Genomic DNA, 10,229 nt, shown 5'->3' with positions numbered 1-10,229 from the left:
TTGGGTTTCTTCCAAGGAAGTGCTTCAAGAATGTGGATTTCTCATCTGAGTAATGACAGGCAGAGGCAGCTTTGTGCTGGCATTTGGGGGTGTCCCATGCCCCTCACTGCAGGCCTGGCTGGGGACAAGGACACGTGTCCCACCAGGTGCCAAACATCAGGATGGCTGAAGCCACAGAAATCGCCTCCGGTTTTTCTAAGTAGCAAAACCAGCTCCAGAAACGTGCTTTTATTGCAACGGGTGCTGGGGGCCTGGGAGCTTCTGCTCGAGTTTTGCCCACACCAAGGTCTGCTTCTCGTCCACCACATTCAATGGGGGAGGCAGCAGGACAGGTTGGGGGTGACCTGCTGGAGAGCAGCTCTGAGGAGAAAGACCTGGGAATCCTGGTGGACAACAGGATGCCCATGAGCCCGCAATGTGCTCTGGTGGCCAAGAAGGCCAATGGCATCCTGGGGGGCATCAGGAAGAGTGTGGCCAGCAGGTGGAGGGAGGTCATCCTGCCCCTCTGCTCTGCCCTGGGGAGGCCCCAGCTGAAGCACTGGGTCCACTTCTGTGCTCCCCAGTTCCAGGAGGACAGGGAACTGCTGGAGAGGGGACAGCAGAGGGCTACAAAAATGATGAGGGGCCTGGAGCATCTCTCTTATGAGGAAAGGCTGAGGGACGTGGGTCTTTTTAGTCTGGAGAAGATCAGACTGAGGGGGGAACTGATCAACACCTGTAAATACTTAAAGGGTGGGTGTCAGGAGGATGGGGCCAGGCTTTTTTCAGTGGTGCCCAGGGACAGGACAAGAGGGAATGGGCACAAACTTGAACATAAGAAGTTCCATCTCAACATGAGGAGGAACTTCTTCACTTTGAGGGTGGCAGAGCCCTGGCAGAGGCTGCCCAGGGAGGTGGTGGAGTCTCCTTCTCTGGAGACATTCAAACCCACCTGGACACGTTCCTGTGCAACCTGCTCTGGATGGACCTGCTTTGGCAGGGGGTTGGAGGAGATGATCTCCAGAGGTCCCTTCCCACCCCATATCACTGTGATTCTGTGATGCCCCATGTCCCTGAGGCCACCACAGCCCCCTGTCCATTTGTGTGCCACCCAGCGGGATGGAGCATGTCCCAGGTTTACAGTCCAACCGTAAGGATTTGCAAAGGTTTTTCTTTCCAGCCAAGAAGATTTGAGCACCGCTGGCTTAGAGTTCACCTCAAAGTCCTACAGATTAAAAAAAAAAAAAAAAGAGATATGAAAATGTGAAGCACTGACAGTTTCTCAGTCAAAAACAGGAAGGAGCTGGGGGCTGGTGCACAAAGGGCAGATTTTATCGAGTCTGTGGTGCTGGAACGGAGCCCGAGGGCTCACGGCACCGGTAGCCTCCGTGCGAAGGGGGAGGTGGGTCTCCTGGTGGGGAAGTTGGCTGGGCTCCCAGCGCTGGCCAGGAAGGACAGGGCAGGTTGGGGCCCAGCTGATGCCATTTAAGATGCGTTGAGGTGTTTCAGCTCTCCCAAATATCTCTTTTCAGGTGAAACAAGGAGCCCGTTCCCAAGAGCTCCCATCCCCCAAGTTCTCCCTGTGCCCAAGGTCTCCCCGTGCCCAAGGTGTCCCCATCCCTGAGGGCATCCCCATCCCTAAGGGGATCCCCATCCCTGAGGACATCCTCATCCCTGCTCTCGCAGAGCTATTTCTGGTCTGTTGGAGGGTATTCCTGCCATCCTGCTCAGATGCCATCACCGCTCCTGTCATTGCAGCCCTGTGGGAGGGTGGGGACAGCAAAGCTCTGGTCCTCGTGGGGTCTGCCCCTGTTGTGGGGGCAGGAGGGGCTCTGCAGCCCCCTTACCTGCCTTTGCTCACGGCAGCCCAGCCAACTGCAGTTTGGCACCATTTTGGGGAGGGGGAGGTGGTGAAGAGTTGACCCACAGCGGGCAGTGGGGACAACCCAGGGACATCCTCATCCCCACAGCAAGCTTTTCATGGCAGAGAGCAGATTGCTACAAATAAAAAAATACATTTATTGGAGAAGAGATTTACCTGCAGGAGGGGGTTGGTGCTGGCAGTGGGTCCTGCCGTGTGTCCCACACAGGGTCCTACAGCCCCATCCTGCCTGCACATCTGCACAGCTCTATCCTGCCTGTACTTCTGTACATCTCCAGTCCTGCCTGCACATCTGCAGAGCCCCCTCCTACCTGCACATCTGCACAGCCCCATCCTGCCTGCACATCTGCATGGCTCCTTCCTGACTGCACATCTGCACAGCTCCTTCCTGACTGCACATCTGTACAGTTCCCATCCCGCCTGCACAAAGCTGCCTGCACATCTGTACAGCTCCCATGATGCCTGCACCCAGCTGCCTGCACATCTGCACAGCCCCACACTGCCCGCCCCAGCTGTCTGCACATCTGCACAGCCCCGTCCTGCTTGCACATCTGTACAGCTCCCATCCTGCCTGCACTTCTGCACAGCCCCATCCTGCCTGCACATCTGTACAGCTCCAGTCCTGCCTGCACGTCTGCAGAGCCCCCTCCTGCCTGCACATCTGCACAGCCCCACACTGCCCGCCCCAGCTGTCTGCACATCTGCACAGCCCCATCCTGCTTGCACATCTGTACAGCTCCCATCCTGCCTGCACTTCTGCACAGGCCCATCCTGCCTGCACATCTGTACAGCTCCAGTCCTGCCTGCACGTCTGCAGAGCCCCCTCCTGCCTGCACATCTGCACAGCCCCACACTGCCCGCCCCAGCTGTCTGCACATCTGCACAGCCCCATCCTGCTTGCACATCTGTACAGCTCCCATCCTGCCTGCACTTCTGCACAGGCCCATCCTGCCTGCACATCTGTACAGCTCCAGTCCTGCCTGCACGTCTGCAGAGCCCCCTCCTGCCTGCACATCTGCACAGCCCCACACTGCCCGCCCCAGCTGTCTGCACATCTGCACAGCCCCATCCTGCCTGCACATCTGCATAGCTCCACCCTGCCTGCACATCTGCACAGCCCCCTCCTGCCTGCACATCTGCACAGCTCCCATGCTGCCTGCACACAGCTACCTGCACATCTCTCATCCTGCCTGCACATCTGTACAGCTCCATCCTGTCTGCACATCTGTACAGCTCCCATCCTGCCTGCACATCTGTACAGCTCCCATGCTGCCTGCACATCTGCACATCTCCAGTCCTGCCTGTGCATCTGCACAGCCCCATCCTGCCTGCACATCTGCAGACCCCCCTTCTGCCTGCACATCTGTACAGCTCCCATGCTGCCTGCACACAGCTGCCTGCACATCTGCGCAGCCCCATCCTGTCTGCACATCTGTACAGCTCCAGTCCTGCCTGCACGTCTGCAGAGCCCCCTCCTGTCTGCACATCTGCAGAGCCCCATCCTACCTGCACATCTGCACAGCCCCACACTGCCCGCCCCAGCTGTCTGCACATCTGCACAGCCCCGTCCTGCTTGCACATCTGTACAGCTCCCATCCTGCCTGCACTTCTGCACAGCCCCATCCTGCCTGCACATCTGTACAGCTCCAGTCCTGCCTGCACGTCTGCAGAGCCCCCTCCTGCCTGCACATCTGCACAGCCCCACACTGCCCGCCCCAGCTGTCTGCACATCTGCACAGCCCCATCCTGCTTGCACATCTGTACAGCTCCCATCCTGCCTGCACTTCTGCACAGGCCCATCCTGCCTGCACATCTGTACAGCTCCAGTCCTGCCTGCACGTCTGCAGAGCCCCCTCCTGCCTGCACATCTGCACAGCCCCACACTGCCCGCCCCAGCTGTCTGCACATCTGCACAGCCCCATCCTGCTTGCACATCTGTACAGCTCCCATCCTGCCTGCACTTCTGCACAGGCCCATCCTGCCTGCACATCTGTACAGCTCCAGTCCTGCCTGCACGTCTGCAGAGCCCCCTCCTGCCTGCACATCTGCACAGCCCCACACTGCCCGCCCCAGCTGTCTGCACATCTGCACAGCCCCATCCTGCCTGCACATCTGCATAGCTCCACCCTGCCTGCACATCTGCAAAGCACCATCCTACCTGCACATCTGTACAGCTCCCATGATGCCTGCACCCAGCTGCCTGCACATCTGCACAGCCCCGTCCTGCTTGCACATCTGTACAGCTCCCATCCTGCCTGCACATCTGCATAGCTCCACCCTGCCTGCACATCTGTAAAGCACCATCCTACCTGCACATCTGTACAGCTCCCATGATGCCTGCACCCAGCTGCCTGCACATCTGCACAGCCCCGTCCTGCTTGCACATCTGTACAGCTCCCATCCTGCCTGCACATCTGCATAGCTCCACCCTGCCTGCACATCTGTAAAGCACCATCCTACCTGCACATCTGTACAGCTCCCATGCTGCCTGCACACAGCTGCCTGCACATCTGCGCAGCCCCATCCTGTCTGCACATCTGTACAGCTCCAATCCTGTCTGCACATCTGCATAGCTCCACCCTGCCTGCACATCTGCACAGCCCCCTCCTACCTGCACATCTGCACAGCCCCATCCTGCCTGCACATCTGTACAGCTCCAGTCCTGCCTGCACATCTGCAGAGCCCCCTCCTGCCTGCACATCTGCACAGCTCCAGTCCTGCCTGCACATCTGCAGAGCCCCCTCCTGCCTGCACATCTGCACAGCTCCCATGCTGCCTGCACACAGCTGCCTGCACATCTCCCATCCTGCCTGCACATCTGCACATCTCCTGTCCTGCCTGCACATCTGTACAACTCCAGTCCTGCCTCCTGCACATCTGCAGAGCCCCCTCCTGCCTGCACATCTGCACAGGTCCCATCCTGCCTGCACACAGCTGCCTGCACATCTCCCATCCCGCCTGCACATCCGCACAGCTCCATCCTGTCTGCACATCTGTACAGTTCCCATGCTGCCTGCACATCTGCACATCTCCAGTCCTGCCTGTGCATCTGCACAGCCCCATCCTGCCTGCACATCTGCACATCTCCTGTCCTGCCTGCACATCTGTACAACTCCAGTCCTGCCTCCTGCACATCTGCAGAGCCCCCTCCTGCCTGCACATCTGCACAGGTCCCATCCTGCCTGCACACAGCTGCCTGCACATCTCCCATCCCGCCTGCACATCCGCACAGCTCCATCCTGTCTGCACATCTGTACAGTTCCCATGCTGCCTGCACATCTGCACATCTCCAGTCCTGCCTGCACATCTGCACAGCCCCCTCCTGCCTTCACATCTGCACAGCTCCCTCCTGCCTGCACGTCTGCATAGCTCCACCCTGCCTGCACATCTGTACAGCCCCGTCCTGCCTACACATCTGTACAGCTCCCATCCTGCCTGCACATCTGCAGATCCCCCTCCTGCCCGCACATCTGCAGAGCCCGTCCCGCCTGCGCACAGCTGGCCGCACAGCTGCACAGCTCCACCTGCCGAGCCCCCCGGTCACTGCAGACCCGCGGGACACCGCGCAGCCGGGACGCGCAGGGCGGGGGACACCGCTCGGACACGCACCGCGGGGACACGTCCTGCGGGGACACACGGAGAGTCGGGGGTCCGGCACAGCTGGAGCCAGGCACAGCTGGAAAGGGAGGTAGCTGGAGCGGTTCTTAGCGGGGTCCCAAACACCTGGAGACATATCCAGCTGTGCTCTCACATGTGGCCATGCGCAGCTGCAGGGGGGCATGGCTGGGGGGGGCTCGCTCAGCTGGAGCATTGCACAGCTGGAGCCCTGCACAGCTGGATACTCACATAGCAGGGGCACAGCTGGAGCCACATGCAACTGGATATTTGCACAGCTGGATTCCTGCACAGCTGGAACCCTGCACAGCTGGAACCCTGCACTGGAGCCTTCAGGGTGCTCACCTTTGGGGACCTCTCTGGCTTTTCTGCCAGGGTGCACAGACATTTCCTGGCACAAACCCCTGCCCTCTCCTCACTCCAGCCCTCTCCAGCATCTCTCCCTCCTGCTCCAGCGTCCCTCCTTCCTGCTCCAGCATCACCCCCTCCTGCTCCAGCATCCCTCCCTCTTGCTCCAGCATCACCCCCTCCTGCTCCAGCATCCCCCTCTCCTGCTCCAGCATCCCCCTCTCCTGCTCCAGCATCCCTCCCTCCTGCTCCGCAGCAGCTCAGTGTCTCACATTCTCCAGGCTGATGCACGAGTGCAGCTGATGGGGTCCAAACCACCCTGTCTGACCCATCACCCAGCCACGGCCCAGCTTCTTTGTCTCTCACCTTCTCCTCCTCCTGTCTAAATCACCACCTTCAGCTTCCCCAGATTTTTATTGAATATAGTCTTACTCTATGGGGCTTGCAGAAAACTCTTTTTTGTACCAGAAAGGGATGAATGTTTCTTCCCTGGCCCTGTGGGGCAAATTGCTGGAGGGTGCAGTCACCTGTGAGGCATTTACAGGTGTACTGGTGTCCCTCCTCCTAGGGCTCCCCTCCCTCATCCAGAGTCCCTCCCCAGCTTTCCTGGAGCCCCCCTTCTTTAGGGATTGGAAGGGGCTGGAAGGTCTCCCCGGAGCCTTCTCTTCTCCAGGCTGAACCCCCCAACTCTCTCAGCCCCCCCTCCCAGCAGAGGGGCTCCAGCCCTCCCAGCATCTCCGGGGCCTCCTCTGGAGGTCCACGTCCAACATGTCCACTTTCTTCTCCTGTGCTGAAGACTCCAGAGCTGGAGATAGGAAGAGTTTGCAGCAGAATAGTGCCAAGAATATTTTCAACATTAAAACGGTGTATTTTTTCCATAACCTCATTCTCAGCTGAGCTATTTGGGTTGAAACCTTCTCCCCCAACCTCTCAAAAAAAAAATCATCCCGAGGTGGGTAGCTGTCAGAAGGTGGCAGTGGCTGGTGCAGGATGAGGTCCCCATGGGTCCCCAGTGCCAGCTGCACCCCACGCAGAAAGCAGGGTCCCCCCTGCCCCGGGTTCTACCAGAGCCCCCCAGGTTGTGCTGGTTCAGGTGCCAGGAAAAAAAAAACAACACTTTTGAAGTATTGCAGGATTCAGACCAGTGCAAAAATTCCCAGTTTAACTCCCAATGGAGCTTCCCATTCCAGAACTGGGGGTGCCTGGGGCTGTGCTCACCCGTGGGGAGAAGCCCCCCCAGAGCAGACTCTGGAGCAGAAACCCTGTGCCGAGCAGCGCATCTTCATCTCTCTTTATTTTCACTTTATTTATCACAGGCAATCCCGGTCTTGGTCTTTGAATTATTTTTTTCACCCTTGCTAATTGATAGTCTAATTAAGCTGATGCTTAAACTACGGGGAAGGTGGGGAGTAGCACAGGAGCTCCGAGCCTGCTTTTATTTGTGCTGATGTCTAACGAGGGAGCGGTATCCAAAAATGTGATATTTCTTTGAAATCCCCACAGCTGACACTGTTCCGGCCGAGTTTATTTTACATTTCAAAGCTGATGCTGCTTTGCCCCCCCCAACCCCCGCCCCGTGCTGCTGAGCCCCCCTTTCCACCCTTGGGGTGCAGCGTTTCAAGCGAAATGAACGTCTCTTTGGACACCGCTCGGACACGCACCGCGGGGACACGTCCTGCGGGGACACACGGAGAGTCGGGGGTCCAGCACAGCTGGAGCCAGGCACAGCTGGAAAGGGAGGTAGCTGGAGCGGTTCTTAGCGGGGTCCCAAACACCTGGAGACATATCCAGCTGTGCTCTCACATGTGGCCATGCGCAGCTGCAGGGGGGCATGGCTGGGGGGGGCTCGCTCAGCTGGAGCATTGCACAGCTGGAGCCCTGCACAGCTGGATACTCACATAGCAGGGGCACAGCTGGAGCCACATGCAACTGGATATTTGCACAGCTGGATTCCTGCACAGCTGGAACCCTGCACAGCTGGAACCCTGCACTGGAGCCTTCAGGGTGCTCACCTTTGGGGACCTCTCTGGCTTTTCTGCCAGGGTGCACAGACATTTCCTGGCACAAACCCCTGCCCTCTCCTCACTCCAGCCCTCTCCAGCATCTCTCCCTCCTGCTCCAGCGTCCCTCCTTCCTGCTCCAGCATCACCCCCTCCTGCTCCAGCATCCCTCCCTCTTGCTCCAGCATCACCCCCTCCTGCTCCAGCATCCCCCTCTCCTGCTCCAGCATCCCCCTCTCCTGCTCCAGCATCCCTCCCTCCTGCTCCGCAGCAGCTCAGTGTCTCACATTCTCCAGGCTGATGCACGAGTGCAGCTGATGGGGTCCAAACCACCCTGTCTGACCCATCACCCAGCCACGGCCCAGCTTCTTTGTCTCTCACCTTCTCCTCCTCCTGTCTAAATCACCACCTTCAGCTTCCCCAGATTTTTATTGAATATAGTCTTACTCTATGGGGCTTGCAGAAAACTCTTTTTTGTACCAGAAAGGGATGAATGTTTCTTCCCTGGCCCTGTGGGGCAAATTGCTGGAGGGTGCAGTCACCTGTGAGGCATTTACAGGTGTACTGGTGTCCCTCCTCCTAGGGCTCCCCTCCCTCATCCAGAGTCCCTCCCCAGCTTTCCTGGAGCCCCCCTTCTTTAGGGACTGGAAGGGGCTGGAAGGTCTCCCCGGAGCCTTCTCTTCTCCAGGCTGAACCCCCCAACTCTCTCAGCCCCCCCTCCCAGCAGAGGGGCTCCAGCCCTCCCAGCATCTCTGGGGCCTCCTCTGGAGGTCCATGTCCATGTCCTTCTCCTGTGCTGAAGACCCCAGAGCTGGAGGCAGGAAGAGTTTGCAGCAGAATAGTGCCAAGAATATTTTCAACGTTAAAACAGTGTATTTTTTCCATAACCTCATTCTCAGCTGAGCTATTTGGGTTGAAACCTTCTCCCCCACCTCTCCAAAAAAAAGAATCACCCGAGGTGGGTAACGGTCAGAAGGTGGCAGTGGCTGGTGCAGGATGAGGTCCCCGAGGGTCCCCAGTGCCAGCTGCACCCCACGCAGAAAGCGGGGTCTCCCCTGCCCCGGGTTCTACCAGAGCCCCCCAGGTTGTGCTGGTTCAGGTGCCAGGAAAAAAAAAAAAACACTTTTGAAGTATTGCAGGATTCAGACCAGTGCAAAAATTCCCAGTTTAACTCCCAATGGAGCTTCCCATTCCAGAACTGGGGGTGCCTGGGGCTGTGCTCACCCGTGGGGAGAAGCCCCCCCAGAGCAGACTCTGGAGCAGAAACCCTGTGCCGAGCAGCGCATCTTCATCTCTCTTTATTTTCACTTTATTTATCACAGGCAATCCCGGTCTTGGTCTTTGAATTATTTTTTTCACCCTTGCTAATTGATAGTCTAATTAAGCTGATGCTTAAACTACGGGGAAGGTGGGGAGTAGCACAGGAGCTCCGAGCCTGCTTTTATTTGTGCTGATGTCTAACGAGGGAGCGGTATCCAAAAATGTGATATTTCTTTGAAATCCCCACAGCTGACACTGTTCCGGCCGAGTTTATTTTACATTTCAAAGCTGATGCTGCTTTGCCCCCCCCAACCCCCGCCCCGTGCTGCTGAGCCCCCCTTTCCACCCTTGGGGTGCAGCGTTTCAAGCGAAATGAACGTCTCTTTGGGCAGAACTGGATGAAATGGTATTTTTGGGGCTCTCCTGCCTGTGGGTGCTCAGGGACCAGATCCTGCCTGGACTTCCCAGAGAGGGGGGGGCTTATCCCTGCCCCCTGTCCCCATTGGGGATGCTGCTGCCCTGCAGGGTGGGGGGGTGCCCGGGTTTGGGGGCGACAGCTGGAACCCTGCACTGGAGGCTTCAGGGTGCTCACCTTTGGGGACCTCTCTGGCTTTTCTGCCAGGGTGCACAGACATTTCCTGGCATCGAGGGCCAGGGGTGAGGTGTGAAGTGGGGAGGGTCTTCCCCCCCCATAGCTGTGGGGCGCACGGGGACTTTGTCAGTGGTCCTGAGTGCCTTCTTTCTAGTCTTACCCCCCCAAAAAAGTAACTAACAATATTCCCTGTGCTGCTTTTTTTTGGAACAGTTGGGCAGTTTGTCCCTTTCAGGCCCAGAAATGTCTGACCCATCACCCAGCCACGGCCCAGCTTCTTTGTCTCTCACCTTCTCCTCCTCCTGTCTAAATCACCACCTTCAGCTTCCCCAGATTTTTATTGAATATAGTCTTACTCTATGGGGCTTGCAGAAAACTCTTTTTTGTACCAGAAAGGGATGAATGTTTCTTCCCTGGCCCTGTGGGGCAAATTGCTGGAGGGTGCAGTCACCTGTGAGGCATTTACAGGTGTACTGGTGTCCCTCCTCCTAGGGCTCCCCTCCCTCATCCAGAGTCCCTCCCCAGCTTTCCTGGAGCCCCCCTTCTTTAGGGA

Source organism: Calidris pugnax, unplaced genomic scaffold, assembly GCF_001431845.1.
Source record: "Calidris pugnax isolate Ruff unplaced genomic scaffold, ASM143184v1 scaffold29, whole genome shotgun sequence".
Taxonomy (NCBI): Eukaryota; Metazoa; Chordata; class Aves; order Charadriiformes; family Scolopacidae; genus Calidris; species Calidris pugnax.
This window is presented reverse-complemented; position numbering follows the sequence as displayed.